This window comes from Botryllus schlosseri, chromosome 6 (assembly GCF_051294905.1).
Source record: "Botryllus schlosseri isolate E-star chromosome 6, Bs_hap1, whole genome shotgun sequence".
NCBI classification, from domain to species: domain Eukaryota; kingdom Metazoa; phylum Chordata; class Ascidiacea; order Stolidobranchia; family Styelidae; genus Botryllus; species Botryllus schlosseri.
In genome coordinates, this window is record NC_137241.1 from 9,471,861 (window position 1) to 9,483,351 (window position 11,491).

The following is an 11,491-nucleotide window of genomic DNA, read 5'->3' on the forward strand; positions in this document are numbered from 1 at the left end:
GCTGACACTCGTCAAGGGCAATCGTCAGCAACTAGTAGAGAATTGTAAAGAACGTTATTTAACAACAATCGTATCACAAAACGTGACGTCACTAGCATGAAATGAGATCTCAAATATGAGAGCGTTCAATGTACTATTTTACGATGGTACACGAACTCCTTTTGTAGACAAAGCTTGGGCTGATGTAAAATGTTCGGGTTCATTTCAATATGAATATACTATTCAATTGTATATTGAAGTTCTGTACATCCAAGAAGCTCTTTAAATATAATCGCAGTGATAAATTCATGCATCCATTCCGTGAACTGCCGTCTTCACTGTGACTCTATTGTAGCCTTGATACATTGCGTGTTATCAGGTAGCGTCGCGCAAATTGAGGGATGAATTTAGCTTTTCGGAAATTTTTATTTCCTTCTCTTTTTCATGCGATAATATATATCTGATAACATACGGATGTCTGCTTAGCTCCTACCCATAATGATAGCGTGTGTGTCTGTGCTGCTAGCCGATACTTTCCCAATCGATTTCCGTACAGGATTAGTGTCGTCGCTTAATATGACGCTCAAGCATTTGCGGTGTTATATTAGTCCATAGTCAGGATATGGAACAAAAAAGGCCACGGTACCTGTCATTTCAAGACCAAAATCTCTTTGTAAATTTAAAATTCTCTCCATGAACTGTGGTTGTCTGGTGAGATGAACTTTGACAACTCCTGCTGCGTGACCGTCGTCCGAGATCTCCTGGCCCGGTAGGGGAACTTGAAATGCAGCGTACTTCATTAAATATGCTGTCATTTCGTCTATTTCCTGCGGTAGATAATAAATAATCAGCGTTGAAACTTTGAACAAATAAATAATCAGCGTTGAAACTTTGAACAATCTATTTATAGCATATATATCACAACGTCATTTCCGAATGTACAGCCACATATTCACGAATTAAGACGCTGCTATATCGGATATGGGTTTTACACCACGGGTTAACGAGAAACTTTCAATTCACGATTGACAGGAACGCGCATATCTTTGCCTTGAATAAATACGCGAAATAATAAACACGCTGATAAGGTTGGTAACCGGTTGAAATACGTGGGTATATAGGCAGCTGCCCGGCGCCGTATATCTATTTAATTCGAATTAGGATTGTCGATTTCGGTTACGTCAGCGCGGTGACGAAACCTGAACTGCCTTTGCCAACAGTCGATAACATTTCCCAGCGATATATTGAATCTGAGGCAGACGGCCAGGGTTGACACCAACTCACTGATCGGCGCTTGCAACATCACTGCGTAAAACGAAAACGCCCGTATCAAATGACATTGTAGTTCCGACCAGTTAATTAACAACGCAGGATTGTGATACAATGAAAATATAGCTACGACATGGTAAAGCCCAATAGTCAAATACCAAGCTAAGCCTAGAGATCGTAGGCCTAATAAAATTGAAGTTTAAAAAGAGGCGGCAGACTGACTGAAAAATACGAAAAGGTAGCACAATAATATCCGACCAATGGAAATGAAGAGACATGTGTCAGCATCGGCACTCAGCAGTAGATACAGCCTTGAAAAACCGTCACTAATCCTCAAATTATTTGTTTTGTCGCATTGTGCGACCAAATATGATATTCCATCGATTCAACACAGATGGGCTACAAGCCCGATGGATGTCGATATTCGATATGCAGGGTCACTGTTCACTGTTCAGACTTCATATAGGCTCCTCATCACCACATGATCTATGATGACAGTTACACACAAAGAGCCTAGCTACAGAAGGAATACTGACTGCACTGGGCTGAGCCGTTAGAAATAGATTAAAGAATAAACATATATGGGCCGGATGTAAATGACTATATATGTGTCGATTGTCGAATGCCACGTTATTGAAACATCATCAACAAAGTAGGTGATTACAACTTTAGAGATGCAGCGCCAAATTCATCAAAACTTAATGCATATACTTACTGCAGTTGAATTTTCATTTTCATCTCCTACGAGGGGTGTTTCTATATCTGTTGACGTCACAATATCCTGTTGAAAGGTCTCTCGTTAAATCAGGGGTGGGCAAACTTTTGAGCTCGCGGGCCGCATTCAACATCTGAATCCATTCGCGGGCCGCACTATATAAAATTGGGATTACATACCAAAACGCAATATTGATATTTGATTACATAGCGAGGACATGGAGATAATATATATGCTTATTTAAAACAAGCCAAAGATTGCTTTGATATCGTACACGCGTCAGAAACATATAGTGGCGAGATTTCATAGGCTGGCGAACCTCAATAACCAATTTGTCAAAACTATATAGAGATGAAAGTCGGTTGGCCCGATTCTTGGAACAGGATTGAAATTTAAATCTGTGAGCAGCGATCTGTTCATAGATTTACTAATTTCGCTTTTGGTTCAGCTCCAGGACACACAATGCTGACAGCATCATAACCATGTTAGCCTCAAACACGCTTCTACTATGTGTAGATAAAATATAAATACCATAATTCTACGAATAAATAGAACGAATCTACCTAAGACACGCCCTAATCGTTTTTTATAATCACATTACAATTACTGACATAATTAAAAATAGAGTGGTAAATTTGAAATCCGACTCGTGATCCAAAATTATGTCAATCTCGTTGCAGCTATCTCGCTGTGATATGAAGTATTTACCTTGGATCAGAGATTCTCAAACTTTTTAAGACACGCCCCCCTCCCCTTGTGATGGTGAAAGATATCGCACCCCCTTATCGTCATATCACAAAACGCAACCAAGATGCTAGCCAACCTAACGGGTAATTTGATGGCATGGAAGGTTACGACTGTGGATGAGAGATTTTTGGATGAGAGATTTTGAAATATGTAATTCAGACTAAATGCAGAGCAACAACTGTGAATTTGGTGTAAATCGCGCGAAGCGCGAAAAAGTTTTTAAGTTGAACTCAGCTTCGCGCCCCCTTCAGATACTTTCACGCCCCCAAGGGGGGCGCGCCCACCAGTTTGAGAACCACTGTCTTAGAATTATCATGGTGAAATATACTAAGAACATGTTAATCAAGTCTCTGCATTAATTCGATTTTTAGTACACATTTCATCATTATTTCTTAAAAGTTTCTTTAGACTCTCGCGGGCCGCACAGAACGCTGTTACGGGCCGCATGCGGCCCGCGGGCCGTAGTTTGCCCACCCCTGCGTTAAATGAAGGTCTGACTTCTTCAGTGAGTCACGTATTGTTCATATTGTTTGAGTTGATCGCCATCATAAATTATAGCGGAAATTCAAAGTACATAAGTACTAAACCGGCGGAATTCGCCTGCCTGCCCGCTATCAAGGTGTTGGTAATATTGGTGTAAAGGGAACGGGAAATCGACTAATTCTCATTTCCGCGAAAACGGCTTTTAGTCAACCTCAACTCTTGAGCAGAAGCCAGCAATATGCTCATCATTATTGTGCAGCTTCCGCTCACACATCCGCTCACACACGGTCAAACTCATTTGTACATCTGCAATGTGTATTGGATGTACAATGTACAATTGTACATATTCCTGTCGTGAACATAAGCCATAACTTACCGGCTTTATCGCGGCGCTGCAAGTATATTCGAATGCATAGACGGACAGAAGTAATAAGCACAGTAGAATATGTAAATTCTTCGTCATAGTCGACCAGTCACTTGATCTTTGGTCCAAAATGAAATAAAATAAATATCTAAATGAAAGAGAGTCGCCGGATTTGACTAGGACACCGTAAAAGTTCGGGCGCGCCTTAGCTAACAACTAATGCCCGCTAGCAACCTTTCAACTCAACAGAGATAGTCGGTCAGGCGTTTATTCGTGAAATACCCTCACATGAAGGAGCCAGTGGCGTGCGGTGAGGTTCATGACTGGTGAGACACTGACCCCCCTCACACACACACACACACACACACACACGTAAAGTACTTGATAAAGATACAAAAATATGTTAACAATAATAGCAGCAAAAGAAGCAGCTAGGCGAGAGCGTTTTCTCTGCACCCTGTTAAGCGTTGCAGTTCTATATTCTACATTACATGTTTGAATTTTTTCCATTAGTGAAATATTCAGTTAATACGGATTGCTCACCGAAATGGATTAAACGAATAACATGAAAAAATATTTTATGTGAGGTCACAATTTCTGTCTTATAGTCTCCATTGCCCTTTGTGCGTCCAATCTCCCTTTTTAAAACATTGATATGGACAGTTGGACACTATCAGCAAAACTAAATATGTCACTCACTAACATCAAACTTGGTTGAAGACATCATTCAGACTGTGGAAAACCAGGGTTAGGCTCATCATTTGGATTGGGTATGCCGATTTCCATGGATTAAGATTCGCAAATACATAAAACCTACAAGGTTAGCTGATTGAGTTGGCGTCCTGTTTCTTATATCATTAGTCATCTTCACATGCAGGCTATCTATAGCAGTAGTCGGGAACCTATGGTTCGCGAGCCATATATGGCTCTTTGGAGTATAAGATATGGCTCTTTGCCAAATATTTATTTTTGTACTGAATTGATCAATATTGCAGCGACGTGTTGGTAAATTTTCAGGTCGGCCAGAACAATTATTCTCGTGGCATTCTCGTGAAATGTAAAGACAATGCCGTCTTCAGGTTTAGGGTCTCCGATCCCTCTTTTCAAATTCATAAAATTTCAGTTACTGTCACGTCGGCGGTTAATATCACTCGCGAATTCTATGTACCAGACTCGAAATCTTGAATTGTGCGATACGTTGGAGCATATCAGACATGGCGACACCCATTTCAAGGCGCAGTTTTCAAATACGCATTGTCTTGCTGATCTACGGCGCGAAACGAACATGTTGTGGATGTGACAGTCACAATTACAAACTCGAATTCAAACAGCATCATAGGCCCTTTTCATACCGGTGTTCCGGGAATAACATTTCTCGAAAATGTTTACCGGAACCCCTCTATGTGAACATAACACTGGTGATCCGGGGCGGTATGAACGCGCTTATTTTCGGAGATTTTTACGGGACCGACTGAGTATGAACACGAATGGCGCAGCTGGGTTCCCGGAACGCTGTCAATCAAACTTTTAGTTACCGTAACGCGCTGTTCATTCAGGCTGCTTGTATTTCGAGGTCAGATACCTGCGGCATTTTGATCTTCTTCGTAATGGTGTTGAGAATGCATTATTCTTGGATTTATATTCTGTATGCTCACAATACGTAGTCACTGACTACTAGTCAGCTTCTTTTTTCTGTGGTTTTGTAAACAGAGCACGGCTTAAAAGGTAGAACACCATCTCCAAATGATGCAGCATTGGGTGAGTTGCCTGAAAACGTTAGCCCTTCAACACTAATTTGGTAGGTGATCTTAACCCTTACCAAATTTGTTACATCAAAGGCAAGTTTCTAACCACGGATATGCTGTGTGTAGGTTAGTCAACGTCATATACGCCTACTGAAAAGGGGATTTAGTAACATCTGCTTTGATAGTGGCAGCACAGCAGAGAATGATGTCCTTAGCTCTGACTCACTAACCAAAATTCAAATTGTACTAACGGGCTGGTAAGCCATCGTACATCATCCAAGCCATAATTTGGTTTTCACCTATGCCTTTATTTTCTTGTTACAACTAGGGCTGGGCAAAATCGAGTACCTGAGTGATTCGATTCTGAATCACGTAATATGCTTCGAGTCGAGTATCAGTCATTATGACGTCATAACAGAATGTCACATGTCAAAGATCAACTGAGCACTTTTTATGCTACCACAAAGAATATGATGCCTGTATTCCGTCACATTACAGATACTCCGGTATTTTTCAACCATATGGACTTCTTTGCCCTTTGTGAAAATGTTGGGGGATGATCATAATAGTTGCTGACCATTACCCCTGACGAGTGTCAGCCGAAAATATTCGGGTTCATTTCAATATGAATATACTATTCAATTTTGGAAATGTGTTATTTTCTGTAACGTTAGTAGCTTGTACTATGTTTCGTATGCTGCGATACGTCCAATCAAGGTTTCAAGGCATCCACAGTGGAAATTAGTATCGGAATTATAATTCTCGTTGACAAATTACCTTTCAGTGGCGAGGAACGTATAATTTCAGTACTCGAAAAAATCGACTTTTACTACTCGACTCGAATCATTAAAATTAATACTCGATTCACTCGAATCATTAAAATTAATACTCGATTCAGATTCGAGTACTCGAATCATTGTGCCCAGCCCTAGTTACAACCAAGTCATTCCTTTGTTATGCAAGTTTAGGCAAGTGTAACTTAATTTGATCTTTTCGCAGGTCTAGATGGAGGATACTGATGAAAAAGGTGAAAAGGCGGAACTGTGCAAGTGTGCATTAAGTTATAGTTTCTCTCATGAATAAAATGAAACAGCACAAACGCATCTGGTTAAGCAAGAGCATTGTTTATTGAGAAAGTCACACAGGGCATTTCCGACGTCTGGGCCAGCGATACTTGGATCACCACCAGGTCTTGTCTTCATTGCGTATACCATCCTCTGTATCATTCTGGCCTTAGCGGATTGCAGTTTATGAGAAAAGCTGAACACCGCGCCTTCAGTCGACTAAAATCTTTCAACCTTCATGTGTGCTTTGCCAAGTTTCTGAAAAAGCAATTGTGAATTTTAAGGGCAGCAGATAGGAAATTTATATTACATATTTTAAATTAGCTTTAGCTTATGCTCTGTTTGTGTTTTAGGGTAAAGGCTCCATGAGCCTGGGCTGAAAGGGATAGGCTGCGTCATCTGTTATGTAGGCTAGTACGGAACCCTCTGGCTCCCAATCATGAAGTCATGCTGAAAAAACTTGAATGCAGCAAATGCATGTTTGGTACAAATGTTGCTGTGGTAATGTTTTATCCACCCACAACACTCGGACTTGTACGAAGTACTGGAATTTCAAAATGCGCAACTTCAACTAGAACTACTCAATTTTTTAAACTAGCAACTAGAACAGCGGTGGCCAACCTTTTCAGCCAAATCACCACATTCGATTGACGAACTATTCTGCCGGCCACTAGCCGCGCGAAGCACGAAAATTTTTTGAAGTTGATAAATTAATAATATTGTCACTTGACTATATTGCAAGCCTGCTGTATATCGCTGGGCTCAGTTTGCAAGGACTGGACTATTCGGCACCTGGACATATCGATATCGAAAGCTTCGTCCAACATGCGGCAATCATTTTGTGCCTAGGTTTCAAAGTCGACGGTCTTTCTGCGAGCGCAAACGGGAGGTTGCGAATATATATATATAGTTAGACTCAATCTGATAGATTAGGCGTTCTTTCATTTTCACAAAGAAGTAACAATATTAAAAGCAAGAAATCGAGTGACAAGATGTTGCGCTAAGCGTGTAGAAAATTTTTACTTTTGATTAATCTATCGCAAAGTATTCTGCTTTATTGTAGTGTATAAAGATCTACCAAAATGTGACTGGCTCATAGCCCTACCAATGCGTCGGAATTGATATTTCAGTCATCACATCTCAAGTGCTGTGGCCAGACTAATCAGATTTTTGATTGGCCTTGCAAGTTCACAATCTGTGCAATCCATTTTTGATAATACTACTAATTTCGGAAATTAACTCGCGGGCCACGGGTTGGCCGGCCCTGAACTAGAACTATCAACTTTTCAAAATCTGCTATTAGAACTAAAACTACTCACTTTCAAATATCCGCAACCAGAACCAGAAACTATTCACTTTTTCAAATCCACAACTAGAACTACATAGTTTTAGTAACTAAAAGTAACTAGATAAGTAGGTTGATGTACATGTCTGACTACACTACAAAAAATATACAAATTTGGTCTCATTTTCAGCAATTTCGGTCAAGTGAGCAGGGTTGCAACCAAGTCACAAGTCGATCCCACTTCAATAGTTTTGACTGGATTCAAGTCGAGTCATTTTCAATTTATCACCGAGTCAAATCCGAGTCCAACTCATCGAGCAGAGCGTCGAGTTCGAGTCGTGGTTTTATGACTCGAGTCCAAGTCATTGTGTTGATTGCTCAGTTTCCAGTTTAAGTCTATTTTCTATCAATTTGGGTCTTACTTTTGAGACAGAAAGTAGCCAACTTGGCAAGAACAATTGGTCTTTCAGACTTCTTTTTCTGACATAATGATTCAAGACCAAATTTGTCTGACCTTTTTGCAGTGGTATGCTACGCAAAAACTGGCTGACATTCCGCCATGACAAATATAGAAATATTACTATGCACTGGGGCTGGGCAAAATTGAGTACCTGAGTGATTCGATTCTGAATCACTTATTACGCTTCGAGTCGAGTATCATCATGATGACATCACAACATAATGTACCATGCCAAAATTCAAATGTGTAGGCTACCTTTTATGCCACCATAAAGAACATAACGCCTATTGTCCGTCACATTAAAGATACTTCAATGTTTTTTCGACCATACCGTTTTCATTGCACTGCTTGACAGTGTTATATGGGATGGCCATAACTTCGGAAATGTGTTATTTCCAGCAACGTTCGTAGCTTTGTACTATATCTCGTATGTTGCGACACGGCCAATCAAGGTTTCAAGGCTTACTCAGTGGAAAAGTTTATCAAAACTACGGTATAATTCTCGTTAGTAAATCAACTTTCAGTATAATTTCAGTAGCCTACTCGAAAAGTAGTATTTTACTACTCGCCTCGAATCAATGAAGTTGATACTCGATTCAGATTCGAGTACTCGAATCATTGTAGCTAGCCCTACTAGGCACCAGCAATTTTTTTAAAATCAACTTGTGACAGTTGCCTTCTTAAAATACATCTCATGTTTACCTGGATCTATAAACGATTGGCTTCATTGGCTATATAGCCTCCAAAGAGCGACAGCTACTCAGGTAACTCAGCAAGCAAGAGAAATTGAGTTCGTGTAATTTGCTTGCTGCTTTTCGGTATGGTCTCGAAGCTCGTCGCAGAGAATACCAAATGTTTCTCTCACGAATTTCTCGATTTCCCTGGTTTCTCTGTACAGTGTACATAAGATTAGATTTACCTAAACCATTATACAGCAATCACAAAGATAAACTGACTTCGTCGTACCTCGTACGCAGATGTGATCGGTGGTTCTTTTCATTACAGGACTCTATCCTCTTTGCTGGCTTTCAGTTTCTGCTCTCAGCTTCGGTTGATAATATACAAGCCAGCGCCAGGAACATGCTCGGGCTCTATTACTGATACAGATATTGAGTATAGAGCCCCATTCACTTCGAGAAGGCATATCCGCAACATCCCATAGCTAAAAGATGGAGCCAACTTCTCCGCATCTCACGTATATACCTCTCCCACATTGTTTTCCACAAGCATATTACAACTGGAACACCCCACAGACATGGTTTCGTAACTATCAACACTTACGGAGAATCGCGTTCATACTGGCCATAATTTCCCGCGAATTTACCGAAAAAACGACCTGTATGAACATAAGTTCGCGGTAACTCTAAATAGGTATGAACGCGCCCTTTTCCCGGAACTGTTTCGGTAATTTTTTCTCTATGTGAACATCGCCTGTTTCGGAACTTGTTCCCGAAAGAGTTTCGTAAATCCGGTATGAAAAGGGCCATAGCTATCCACGTTCTTGATTGGTAAGTATAGCGCCGTGTACTACCTGCGATAAAATGTAGGCGTGTAGCGCAACGTTATGTTACCCGCGAATACTTCGAAGATTGAGAAGTCGATAACTATGTAGATTTACGGAATCAGTGTGACAGTCACATTTGATTAGTATCAGTTATACATCAATTCTAGGCTACTTACGATGAATTGCGTTATCAATGGAGAGGCTTGGCCTGTCTGTGCCTCACCTCACGTTTCGAGCTTTATTTTCGAACAATAAATACCTGTTTTACAGAGAAAATGTGGCACACACGAGGAATCCCATGTAGCGAGTTCAAATTAGTGCTACCATTAAGTCATTGATTTTCAATTGTGACGTAACAGTTGATTGGCATGGATGGCTCTTCGAGAGTTGAGATGGAAAAAATAGGGCCAATATGGCTCTTTGGACAAAAAAGGTTCCCGACCACTGATCTATAGGCTACTCCACGCCATCTGTTCCATGTAAGCGGTGTCTTACAGAAACCTAGAAGTGGGCCGTGCTACAAGTTGCCAAATATAGAATTAAACATAGAATATCGACGTGATGTAAATTATTATTGCAGTCGAAAACACCATCAAGGCCTCCACAAACAACGACAACGCAGGTTATGTAAGTAGTTATCACATACCACGATCTTAGCTATTATTATTATTATTAATCACGAATTTAAAGTGGTACGTGTTAAAGTCTCTGGCGTTGTTGGTCACGGATAAAAAATGTTATATGGGATCGGATTTTCATTCTATGGGACATAACATATGGCTTATAATCTATTTGAAACTATATAAAAAAGACATGTTACATGAAGTACTAACGCGACCGGGGTAAATAATTGCGGCAGACTAAGTAAGCTAGTCAAAGTAAGCGGTATATTGAGCGTGGTGCAGGCTTCGGCAAGAAATGGTCGGTGAAAGTCATATTTTTGCAATGCAACAGTGTGTGGCCAACCGTGTCGGGGACGTAACACACGTTACAAAGTGAGAAGTCAGCGCAGAATATTTTGAACAGGTGTGCCGCCAGGCGTTCAAATATGCGCTTTGGGTAGGAATCTGGCGCCGCTGTTGATATATATCAGGGGTCACCAACCCGGTGCCCGCGAGGATCAAATGTGTCACCCCCGGTCGCAGTAGCAAATATTCAAATGAGAGATTTGAAAGTCGAAGCGGAGAAGGGTTTCATATGAGTAGCAGTTCAACATCGTTCAGTCGAACCTATAAGAAATATACGAACGCAGTTTTCGATCGAAGAGTTGCTCGTCTTCGCCCACGCGGAGGCTTTAGTTGATATTCCCGCGTCTCAACGCAGAGATTGGCGTTTCGGCGCGCAGTGCGGCAACGCCACTATGAGCCCGGAGACGCTGGTGAGAGTCCCGGTGAGTGAGAGTATTCTGTTCTTGGTAAAAGGCGGAAACCCTGCCTATAGTGATCTAAAAGTCTAAATGAAGAAATCCAACTGAGCACGGAAAAACGGCGGGAGTAAATGGTAGCCCCGCGCATAAATCAGTACCCTTGCATCTCAATAGCCGCCGATGCATACCTGCACGTTACATTCGCGCCATGCTGCAACCGAAATAAACCGCTACCGCTCGACCTGAGCTGAACGACCAACATTGGTAAGCTATCGTGCGCGAAATGCTTAAATACTTTCATAGTATGACTCGTTGCTAAAATCTTCGGAAACCATACCTGGAAAAACATGATAAGATCCCTTGCATAGGACCCATCAGCCATACGGATGCTTCATAAAATAGCTCACGCAAAATCCGTTGAATCTACCATATATGTTATCGCTAAAACATCTCGCGGACTTGTTCTGACATTCATAGAACAGAGTAATCACGCTTTGCATCGTAATAAGC

The 11,491-nt window shown here is 41.1% G+C and overlaps 1 protein-coding gene and 1 long non-coding RNA gene across 2 annotated transcripts in view; one reads left to right on the forward strand and one right to left on the reverse strand.

The window, feature by feature from the left end:
- Positions 1-11,491, reverse strand: part of LOC145440866 (uncharacterized) — a 194,380-nt gene that overhangs the window by 138,330 nt on the left and 44,559 nt on the right. The window lies entirely within an intron of this gene.
- LOC145440192 (uncharacterized) lies at positions 4,891-6,401 on the forward strand. Its single transcript, XR_013915457.1, has 2 exons — positions 4,891-5,315; positions 6,302-6,401. It is a non-coding gene; the product is annotated as an uncharacterized LOC145440192 (long non-coding RNA).